At 43.8% G+C, this 12,064-nt stretch overlaps 1 protein-coding gene across 1 annotated transcript in view; it reads left to right on the plus strand.

Moving 5' to 3' along the window:
* The window catches only part of SEPTIN5 (septin 5), a 78,338-nt gene that overhangs the window by 1,133 nt on the left and 65,141 nt on the right, over window positions 1-12,064 (plus strand). The window lies entirely within an intron of this gene.

The raw sequence follows: 12,064 nt of genomic DNA on the forward strand, positions 1-12,064 counted from the left end.
CATCAAGCGTTGTTAAAAACTCTAGTGCATTTCTTTTTAGTTTGCAATGAGGGAAGGGAAATATACATCCTGTGATAAGTGTGGTGATGGAAGCATGGTAAATGTGGCTTTTTTCCCCCCAAACTTGAAGTGTATCACTAACATTTTCCCCTTCAGTTTTATTTTGAAGCTTGTTCTCTTTTCCTCCCCTTATCTTGAAACGTACAACTAACTTCTGCAATTGTAGTAAAGCCGGATTAAGCTGTAAATCTGAGAATTATGAATCTTAGTTCGGAGAAATCAATTATAAAAATATGTATAGCCTTTTTAAAAAAGGAACATTTCTGTGTAAGCCTCTTGTCTGCTCATTCCCTGTGAAAGAGCTAAGGCCAGGATGATAATTTAATTTGGATGACTGTAGGATGTAGAACCCCTCTTGTGCTGCATAAAAATAATGAGATAGATTCCATGCTCCAGAGAACTTATAGTCTAAATAGGTAAGAGAGACAAAGGTTGGAGAAGTGAAGTGACTTGACCAGTGTTACACAGGAGGTGAGTAGCAGAGCCAATAATAGGCTACAGATTCCCTGACTCCAAGGCTAGTTCCCTATCTGTTATATCATGTCTTATATTTCAACATGTCACTCTGCAGCAGGGAGTGGTTTGCCACAGTAGAAAAGCTGGCCTAGCCTCATAAATACACAGATACTTGCATATACGTCCCATAAAACTATGGTACACCCACATCTTGAATACTGTGTACAGATGTGGTCTCCTCACCTCAAAAAAGATATTTTGGCCTTGGAAAGGGTTCAGAAAAGGGCAACTAAAATGATTAGGGGTTTGGAATGGGTCCCATATGAGGAGAGGTTAAAGTGACTGGGACTTTTCAGTTTAGAAAAGAGGAGACTGAGGGGGGATATGATAGAGGTATATAAAATCATGAGTGGTGTGGAGAGGGCCGATAAAGAAAAGTTATTTATTAGTTCCCTAAATAGAAGAACTAGAGGACACCAAATGAAATTAATGGGTAGCAGGTTTAAAACTAATAAAAGAAAGTTCTTCTTCACACAGCGTGTAGTCAGCCTGTGGAACTCCTTGCCAGAGGAGGCTGTGAAGGCTAGGACTATAATAGAGTTTAAAGAGAAGCTAGATAATTTCATGGAGGTTAGGTCCATAAAAGGCTATTAGGCAGGGGATAAAATGGTGTCCTTGGCCTCTGTTTGTCAGAGGCTGGAGAGGGATGGCAGGAGACAAATCGCTTGATCATTGTCTTCGGTCCACCCTCTCTGGGGCACCTGGTGCTGGCCACTGTCGGCAGACAGGATACTGGGCTAGATGGACCTTTGGTCTGACTCAGTACGGCCGTTCTTATGTTCTTATGTGTTTATATGGAGAATATAGCATGAGCCTTGCATGGAAGAGCACGCTTAATTATGAGTTTGTGCCAGCTGCATTACTCATAAGTGGTAGAGTGAAACCAAATAGTGAAAACAAAGCAATCTGCTGAAATGAGGGTAAACATCTATTTATGTCTCAGTCAGATAATATCCTTATTTAACCAGGTTAAATCTTCCAGGGCAGGTTTTCATTTGACCATGCTGACCTAACAGAATAATAGATGCCAACAGATAACAAAAAATTTACCGAGACTGCTCTTTTATGCCACTATACCAGCTCCTCAAATGTAATACAAAAGCCAATTATATAAATATCCTCATAGAACAGTAGTCTTCAGTGAATGCAATAAGAAACCACATTACAAATATGGTATAATTCACTACATTGTTTACACAAAATGTTATCTGAATGCCAATGTCAGGAATCATACAGTTGATTAAATTTAAGTGTGAGAGACATCACTGGAGATATTTAAGAGCAGGTTAGACAGACACCTGTCGGGGATGATTTAGACAGTGCTTGGTCCTGCCATGAGGACAGAGGACTGGACTCGATGACCTCTTGAGGTCCCTTCCAATTATATGATTCTATGAGATAAGCAGAATGATTTCAGATAAATGTATGGTTTAGGTTAGGAAGACACACGCTACCTTAGTACAGATGTCAGGGAAGTAATTTGTGTTTGTACAGTGCTTAGAATGCTAGGGTCTGGCACTATGAATGGAGTCTTTAGATGCTAGCTCTGGTAATACTAGTACAGAAACATAGTAGACTTCCTTTCTTGGAGAGGATGTGAGTGATTTTCAAGAAACGGCCGGTTAACTGATAAGTTTACGTCAGAGCCTGTGCCACTGAAATTGGGGAGGTTGAGCACAAGATCAAGTCCTTTGAGAGGAAGGATAAGTTAAGGCAGTGGACTGGGTGGGACCCAGGAGGTCAGAATTCAGTTTGCAGCACTGCTGTACTTTCCTCCGTAACTTTGATCAAGTCATTTAATCTCCCTGGTTTTCATTTTGGTGTGAAGTGGAGACCCCGTGACTTTCCTGCAGGGGGCGTCATAAAGGTAAATCCATAAATACCGGGGTTGTGGAAAACAATAATGAACAATGAGCTATCCAGTGTCTAGATAGAAGGCGTTGCCTACTCACTGTAAGGGAGAGCAGGTGGCTAATGAGAAAGGAAGGTCTCTGGTGTAAACAGTCCTACCTGAGAAATGAAGCAATGTATATAAAGAATGTGTTGATCAGTGAGCCAAGAAGGACAAGTGCAGCTGATGGAGCATCTGCCAAACCCTGAGGCTTCACTGGGTGGAGTGCAGGTGAAGCCAGCAGGCAGGTGACTAGCAGGCAGGCTCCCTCTTAACCTGCCTTTCTGCTCATGAAGCTGGTATGACTTTGTTTGGGGTGGTTCCTTGCTGTGTCCCTGTAGGTTGACTCCATATGACTCAAGGCTGTTGTGTAGTTTAGTGCTTTTTGAAGTGATGGGGTGTGTTTAAAAGTCTATTAATGTGGTCAGTATCCTTTTTTAATGTGGGAGAGATCCTGCTATTACAGTTTCTGTCTCACCCACATTAAATGGCTGAGTTGTTTGGGAGTGGAAGGATGAGTTAGCTGGTGGATCCAGTTCTTATAATGTGTTTGAAAGTGCAGTTTGTGCCTTCACCTCTAGTTCTGTTCCTTTCTTTTTATTGCCACAGTCAAAGGATAAATCTTGGAAGTGGATCTGTACTGATAATTAAAAATGTATGTTTGGAGCAAAATTTGGATGGAGAATGCTGTACAAAAGTGTGCGTGTGTGTGAGAGTGAGAGAAGAGGTCTGGGCACCGGGAATTGTTTACTTCAACGTAATTCCGTCAGGTATTAAAAAATTAATTTAATTCTCCCCCAAATAATAATTGGTTTGAATATCTTGAGGTTTGATAAAACAAAGCATTGTTGGGTTGTGTTTTCATTTGCTTTCTGGTGTTTTGAAACTGTAGGTTTTCAAGGTTTTCTGAAATCAAGAAAGTTAGAAACTTTTTTTTTAATTGGATTTGCAGTGTACAGAATACCCTCAGGTATCAGGATAGAAGGTGACATTGTCCCTGATTACCTCACTATCTAGGGTTAATCAGTGTCCCTATCTGTAAAATGGGGATAAAACTATTCACTTCACTGGGGATTTGTGAAGATGGATTATCTGATATTTGTGAGCAGGGCACTATAAATGCTGAAGCAATTCTGCAAACAGCTTTTTGAGAGTAGATCCTTGTGTCCATGCACAGTCCTGTTGAAACCCAAGTCCAAACTATCTTTGTGCATCTTTATTAGAGTTGTCAACTCTCACGATAACCTGGTGTTTTTTTGAGAGCCCCATCTCTGGGGATGACATGATTTTGTGAGACTCTGAGCTTTCATTTACTCTCCCTCTCCCCAAAAAGTGTTGAATGTTAATAGAGGAAAGCTTCAACCTGAGATGTGGTGCAGAAACTGCAGGGCTGGTAAACAAAAACTGGCCAAATCTCTCTCGCTCTCTCCTTTTTTTTTTTTTTTTTTTTTTTTTTTTTAAATCTCCTGATTTTAAGACATTTTCATGATATTGTGGGGCCTTGCTTAGAATTTCTTGAACACTTGGGATTGTCAGTACTGGATTGTGTGCAAACACATAGTGTGTTACAGTTTGTCACTTCAGGTTTTTTTTCTGAAGGTGGGAGTTTAATTTGCAGTTTGGAATATTACTTTTTTTGTCCAGAGTTGTACAGTTTTTTGTCAGCATGTGGATTAGATTGTCCCTGCTACATAGCTGCTTAACTTACAGTCCGAATCCATTGACATTTGTTCCAACCTATTAATTCTCACACTTGGCTCCACATCCTTGGCTTCCCAAAACAAGCTGCTGGAATGGGATGTAAACACTGGACATGGTCTGAAAGTAGCATCCCTTTGCTTATTGGTTCTCTGTTGTCTGTGTATCTTTTCCAGAGATAGCAAAGGCGTCGAAGTTTTGCACCTCCCAAATGTGTCAGCTGTGGTTTGTACGCTGTTGATTTTCTTTGGTTCAACTAAAAATACACATGCTGAGTAGCCTCCCAAAACAGACAACAGCTCAGTGCTAAGCAAGGCTGTCAGGAACTGGGGTGAGGGCGATAGTGTGTCAAGAGGTTCAGCCCTTGGCTAGATTGCCCTCGGTCATGCATCTGTCCATACTATTTTATTGCAGTGGCCCCCCTGCCGTGCACAGATGGTCTGTTCTTGACGGGAAAACCTGGCCCATGCAAGACTTATCTTAGTGGCATCTGACATTTCCTTGCATGACTTCAGGAGGAGGGTAGCAAAATGAGGTCAATGTGCAGGCACTTTGATCGTACCAATCCAGGCTGCTCAGAACCTGGCAAATGGAAGGATGCTGCCATTCTTATTTCAGCTCCTCAGTTTTTTGTGGTATAAGTGGATAAGAGTGGCCTGCAAGGCAGGCAGAGTATGGCTTGAGCCCTTTTGGAGGCATGTTGCCTCTTATAAAGAGAGCCTACCAGTTTATGAAAAGAAGTAAGAATTTTCTGGATGTGGATTTTCTCTTCCTAGCTTCCACAAACCACCCAGCCATTTGCACATGTGTTGGATATGTAAAGGGAGGCTTCCAGGGCACGCTGCTGGGGCTTGTAAATGCTGTGGAGCAGGATTACAGCCACATTATCCAAACTTCTAGGTGCAGAAGGGCATATTTAGAGCCTGATCCTTCACTCACCAAAGTCAACAAAGGAAGATTGAGCACTGTTTGTGTCCTGCAGATGGTCTAGAGCAGTGGTTCTTAACCTGGTATGTATGCACCCCCTGGAGGTGCGCAATGCCCTTTCTGTCGGTGTGAGACATGCCAGATTTTTATTATATATATTGTGTTTAAAGAACTGACCTACTTCAACGATTTTTAATAAGGGGTGCGAGAACATATTTTGAGAACCAAAGGGGTGCAGGCTGCAGTACGGTTAAGAACCACTGGTCTAGAGCAATATTTCAAAACAGGCGGGTCACAAAAGGCAAGTATGGGTTTGCGAGGCATTGCATGTGTTGAAGCAAATCTTGCTCTCCCCACATCACTCGGAAGTTTGCTCTTCCAAGTCACATGCTCTCTGTCAACCTCTCATAATGTGCACACAAAATTTTTTTTACCAATCCTTCTAATTATAGTAGGGCCTCTGAGTAAACATCAGAGTTATGATCTGAACAGTCAACCGTACACCTCATCTGGAACTGGACGCATGATATCAGGCAACAGCAGAGAGAAAAGGAGTGAAGTATAGTACTATATTTAAACATAAACTACTAAAAAATAAAGGGAAAACAGCATTTTTCTTCTGCCTAATAAAGTTTCAAAGCTGTATGAAGTCCATGTTCAGTTGTAAACTTTTGGAAGAACAATCAGAATGTTTTCTTCAGAGTCATGAATGTTTTGGTTATAAATAACCTCCATTCCTGAGGTATGTAACGCTGACGTTCTGCTGCACTTTTATGGTAAATGTAAGGAGGTCTCACAGTTTTTTCATTTTGTGTGTAAGGTATTGCCGTGCTGAAAAGGCTGAGAAATGTGTTCCAGACAGAAAAGCATACAGATTAGTTCACTGTGTTCTCAGTAGTTTTTGTGGTCCAATTTCTTTTTCAGTTGCCTGATGGATTGCAATTCTGATGATTCAGGGAGACGACAAGCACAATCATCCCTCCCATCCTTCAGCAGGGCATGGTTTTACCTTACCATGTATTTCTTACCGCTTTGCCAAGTTTCATTTTAAATATCATTAAATTAAAGCTTCCACTGCTTTACCGGGGGTATGCTCATTATTTTAATTCGACTTTCTCCTTTTCTTGCTTTCATTGTTACACCTCGCGACTCCGCTTGTACTATGCTCGTTCATTTATGCGTGTTCTTAGTGCTTTGCTTACTCAAACCTTAGATAATTCCTCTCTGTCTTTAATGTGTCTTACAGTTTATAGGCAGTTTTCATGGCTCCTAATGTAGATCCCACTTAGCCAAGCCAAACTGAAGCCCTGGAGTGGTACCATGGGAGTCTTATTTTTCTGCTTATGTCAGACCCAGTGTTAATTTTGTGTTCTCATCTGAGCTCCAGTGTGCAAATAGGAAAGACATTGACTCCAATGGCTTTCTCACATGGTCAGCAGCTGGAGTTTGCACAGCAACTGAGATTTCTGTAGCACTGTGTTATCTTGCAGCCCTTTGAGAAAGAGCAACTCTACATCTTGGTGCTAACAGGTTAAAGGGGAGACGCCAGCATCCTTTTCAGCTGTATGCTTTATTAGTCCTGGTTTTCATGTTATAACAGCAGCAAAAGGTGTACAGGAAAACCACAAAGGATAATTATTCAGTACTTATAGACCAAATACAAGAGATGTTTTGAGTACATACTCTATAGAAAAAGTTTGCCAAGTATATGTGTGCATGTTGACAGGGGGTTTCTTCATACATGGAATAATTCTCATGTGGTCAGGTTTGTGTGTGTGTGTGTGCCGTGTGGTTAGCCTTGAAGTGTAGGAAAAAAGATGTCTGGTTTCTGTCACACATTCCTCTCGTATGGTGGGTTGTGCAATGTCCATGGGACATAGAGCGGTTCTCACAATTTGTCTTCATGCAGAGGGTGCTGCAAATCTATTACTGAGTACGATATGCTGCAAGGTTGCGTTAGAGATTAGCTCCCCAAAGCATATGAACCTTCCCTGTTAGTGTGTGCATTACTTTTGTTCCAAGGCTGCTTTACCCCATGTGCTTATATTAAACAAACAAAAGTGGATGGCACCTTATATTGAAAAAATTGCATTTGTGTGTAACTTGCTAGTACAATAGTGGGCAACCTATGGGCCACAGGCTGCATACGTCCCACTGGGGCTCCATTGGCAGCCTGCAGATCCCCTGGCTTCCTCTGGTGCAGTGGGGCACTCGAGCCCCACAGTTCCTATGTCTCCCCCTCTCTTCCAGAACTTCTGGAGCACAAAACGGATTGGGGTGCGAATCAGGTGATAGAATGGCGCTCTGAAAGCCACTATTCATGGTTTCCCATCTCTGGTCCGGTAGCTAAGCCATAGGCAGAATAAATGACTTGCTAGGAAATGTTAAAAGGCGTTTATTTAGGTAAAGTGTAACTGCTGAAAATTTCAGTGATTACATGTTTACATGCAGGGAATGGGGGGAGGCAACTCCCTAAGAGCTGGCTCCTGTGGAACTGCCTGCTTCACCTGACCTCCCCCGTACTGTTGCCCTGATACAGAAGCAGAATAGCAGGCTGGGGGAGGGGGAAGGTGGTGTCATGGTGCTTGAAAGCTGGCTCCCCGCACTTACCGGTTCCCACCAGAACAGAGGCAGCCGTGCGGGGGGTGATGAAGCTGCTTGTAACCATGAAGGTTAACCAGTGAGCACAGGTTTATTGGTTAGCTATTTACACTTTCATGTCCCACTATTATCCCCATGCAAGGGGGGAAGGTCTGCTCTTTTGGGGTGGAAGGTTCAGGATCCTGCGTTCCAGCTTCTTAGGAGTGTGTGCAAGATTGTGTTGGCAGCCTCTGAACTGCTTCTAGTTTGATAGTCTGTCTCTCAAAACTAGATTCCATCTTGTCCCTTTTCAGGGATAAGTGGAACCCCTCTCTCCAAAAGCCAACCTATGAGACTGAATTTCTGGGTACTGTAATACCAGAGCGATGCCAACAAATTGGAGGGAGTTCAGAGAAGAAGAACAACAACGATTAAGCCACAGAGGAGGATTAGCTGACCGAAGAAAGCTTGTCTGAGGAATGTGGAGAGGAAGTGAAACCCTGCACACGTAAATGAAAGGGAGTGATCTCCTCTTCTGGGACTGGTGGTGATGAATGGGTTTGGTACAACTAGCTAGGCATGAAAATAAAGGAAACTTCAGTCTGAAATATCAGATGTTTTCTCAAGGTGGAGACTGTCTCTGTAGGGACGTGGGTGGGGGCTGGGATGTTTAAAATTCAGCTTAGTTGGACTCTGTAGGGAATAATCCCACATTGGCTGAGAGAGAGACTATGGCAATCTATAAGAACTTTCCATCTCTAATTTCTGATTCAGTGAGGTTGGGGTTTTCACTCCATTTCATTATAAGCTGATCTTCTATCCCTATGCAATAACCTCTTCCCTCCTTCCATCTCCAAAGCATCATCGAGGTACCTCCAGTGCTGCTAGCTGAGAGCAGTGACACTGTAGTGTTGACCTGGCACTAGCCATTGGGGGTGCAAAAGTGCATTGATGGTTGCACTCTTCCCCTCTGGCTGCCGAGCACTTGGCTGAAACAAATTGAGAAGCCCAACAGCCAGGGTCCTGCTCAGCTGGCCATTTTTGCGCCATTTCCTGAAATGCTGGGAGTGACTTACGAAGCTTTTGCTTTTATTGCCTACATATGGTTGTGTGGGTGTGGAGTTGGAATGCCCTGCCTCTGCCTGAGTTGGGGCAGTTTGTGCTGCTCTCCCAGAATTATTGCTGGCAAGGGAACAACCATAGAAGCTACAGTTTGAGAAAATAAACTACACAGGATCCCATGAGTGAGCTGTGGGAGACTAGACACAAACAGTGAACCCATCCCACTGGCCGCCAGACATTCTTGGTTTATAAATAAGAGAGAAAAAATGATCCACTAAAACAGGACTCTGGGACAAGAAGCTCTGTGGTTTAATCTCTCCCTTCTGCAAGGGGAAAGCCATGCTAGAATAGGAATGGTTTAGTGCAGAGCCTTTTGGTTGCGGTATTTAATTTATTGGTTTTTTTGCTCTAGCTGTTTGGGGTCCCAAAACAGGAGATTTCTTGTGTTTGCACAAAACACAAACAGTCTGGTAGTTTGCCTATTAAATTGTGCCTCACAGCTCTCTTTAAAATCTCCCATGTGAGTCACTTTGCTTTCAACCGTTCAAACTTTTGTGTTGCCCATTGGCTATACTCTCAGTGTGGGAACTTTTTTACTCATGCTTCTCACCTCACGTATTGAATATACACGCGGAGAGGGCATTTTCTCATGCCGCCTTTGATGATCTCTTATTTTAGGATTAATTATATAGTTAGATGCAATCCAGGATGTTTCTCAGTTGGATACCTCTACATACTGCCCACCTATATGGTACTTACATGGGCTCTGTCATTGGAGTAGCTGAGTACTTACACTCTCTAATGCATGCAGGGGTGGGCAATAATTTTTGAAATGGCTCCAGGCTACCTCAGAATGGGCAGGGCCTCAAGTGGAAGGGGCGAGGCCAGGATATTTCTTTGCTTCCCCACCCACAGACTGTGATTGAGCTGGGGGTGGGGAAGTTTTGCCCCCCCCCCCCCCCGCCCCCGAGGTTCCCCCAAGCGACTTTGCACACTTCTCTTTCTGCCCCCAGGCCAATCAGGGCTTGGGATCAGTGGACCATGCAAAGTCTCCTTCCGCCCTGCCAGGAGCACGTGGCGTTTAGAAGCACCATGTACTCCTGGCAGTGTGGAGAAAACTTTGTGCGCTTCCCCCACTCCCAGACCCTAATTGGCTTGGGTGTGGGGGCAGTGGCAGGACCTCCACAGGCCAAATTAACCCACTTGGCAGGCCGGACTCAGCCCGCAGAGGCCCTTTTGCCCACCGCTGCTCTTATGTCTCATGACACCCCTGTGAGGCAGTGCTATTATCTCCTTTTACAGATGGGGAATGGAGGCACTAAGAGATGAGGTGACTTGCCCAGGCTCAGACAGGAAGTTTTAGTTGAAGCAGGGAAGTGAACCTGAGTCTCCCAAGTCCCACTGTACTATCCTTCCTTTCTAATAAATATCTTTGTTAGTCTCTAGCTAGTGCCTGCATGATGCTCTGTTACAGTGTCAAGGACTCTGCTGCCTGTCCCTCGGGCGGTGTTAACTAGTCAAGTGATTGCAAGGACTGTAAATGCCAGGGAGCGGTTTTGAAAATAGGCCAGATACACCAATAATAATACTCCATTAGTGCCTTCCACTGGAAATTTTTTACACATGTTAAGGGTTCAATCCTACAAAGTGCGGCAAGTCTCCAGCTCCCACCCAAGTCAGTAGGAATGGAGGATGCTCAGCACTCTAGGATCAGGCAGGTTTTCAGGGAGAAAGTAATCGAACAGCACTTGGTGCTGGTTAGTGTATTATGTCCCGGGCTGTAGAATGAGGCAGGTGCTTGGGACAGATCTAGCTCTGTGCCCTATGTTCTGTATCGCCTTGTTTGTATGCTACTTTGCCAGCTGGCCTAGGGTTCTCAGGGAGGCCCTGTTCTGTCAAAACCTGAAGAGGTGAGGTGAATTAACAGCCTGTTCTCAGAACATTCTTGGTTATTGTGTTCCCCAGATATTCATTTTAGTACCAGTAGCTGCATTTGAGGTGCACCTAACTTCACCTCAGTCATTCTCCAGACCAGTGTAAATAACCCGGCCCGGTGCAACTTTGGCTAGGTGCCTCTCGACTCTGTGTGCTTTCAAGGTTCACAGGAATTGATCTCTCATAATGATTTTGATAAAATAAACTGGGAAAGGATCCATAGGCTTCCTCAGTGTCTCCTCTGTTCTGTGGTGCTGTCTCTTGCACCTGAATAGAAAGGCCACATATCATCTGATTGCTCTGAGACCATATTATTTTTAGCAACCCCTTATCCCATTTGTGAAAAGCCCTCCTGTTCGTTGTAATGGGCCAGTCTTCGGCAGCTGCTTCTAGGCTCCAGCCAGTGCCAGGAGCTTTGCTGTTTAGTTTGAATTACTGCTGGCATTTGAGCATCGTTCTGGTCCCCCGTGGCCATGCTCTCATGGGCAGATGTCAGTCAATGGTGGAATTGTTTTCCTGGTAAACAAATGTTGGTGTATGTGGAAAGGACTGAGAGCTGTATGGACCAGTGGTATTGATAACTTGTATGGGCGCACACAGCCCCTGTCACAGCAATGTACCCAAGACTTGTTGGCCTGAAATTTGATCTGAACTAGCTAATCTGTTTGCAAAGTGCGTGTAACTTTTTATTGTCATATGAAATATGTGGACTTTTCCATGCCAGAGGGCTTCTTGGGCATATATTGTGTCCATGCAGGGGCACTGGACTACAGCAATTGGTGGGTTAGAGGGTAAGACACTGTGAACAGCAGTGGTGGGGAAGGAAGTTTTAGCCAAAGATGCCAAACCTGTGCACTCATAACTGGTATCAAAGAAATGTCAGTTTCTGTGTGGAATTGCTGGTCAGAATCTCTGTTTTCAGTTCCTCAGGTGGAATATACCCTCTGCATTTCACAGCTCTTGGCTTGTCAGCATCAGAAAGGGGAAAGAGCAGAGCTGACCCTATCAGTATATTAAACCTGATGCTTACAGCACAGAGCCATTCTGGTTGGGATTTCATTTTTCCCCTTTAAAACAAATCCTGCAGTCTTTTTTCTGTCTTATTTATTTTCTTTAAGAAACCACAGAAACAGCCAGATTTCACCTGCAACCCTACAAGAATAAGCCAGTGTGTGTTGGCCTTGAAGAAAAACAGTTCTCAACATTGCGCTCCTGAGTCATTATAAATGAATATGAAGGGAGAAATGAGTTTTATAATTATGGTAAAAATACCTCTATAAATTGCGCTGCAAAAAAGTCCCCTAAATGCAGGCTGTGAGCGCAGCCTGGACCTGTGGATTGGATAATGTGTAATGGGAACACTCAGTGCCAAAGAAAAGAGAGCAAGAGAGATGT

Source organism: Pelodiscus sinensis, chromosome Z (genome assembly GCF_052426305.1).
Source record: "Pelodiscus sinensis isolate ZL-2025 chromosome Z, ASM5242630v1, whole genome shotgun sequence".
Lineage (NCBI taxonomy): Eukaryota > Metazoa > Chordata > Testudines > Trionychidae > Pelodiscus > Pelodiscus sinensis.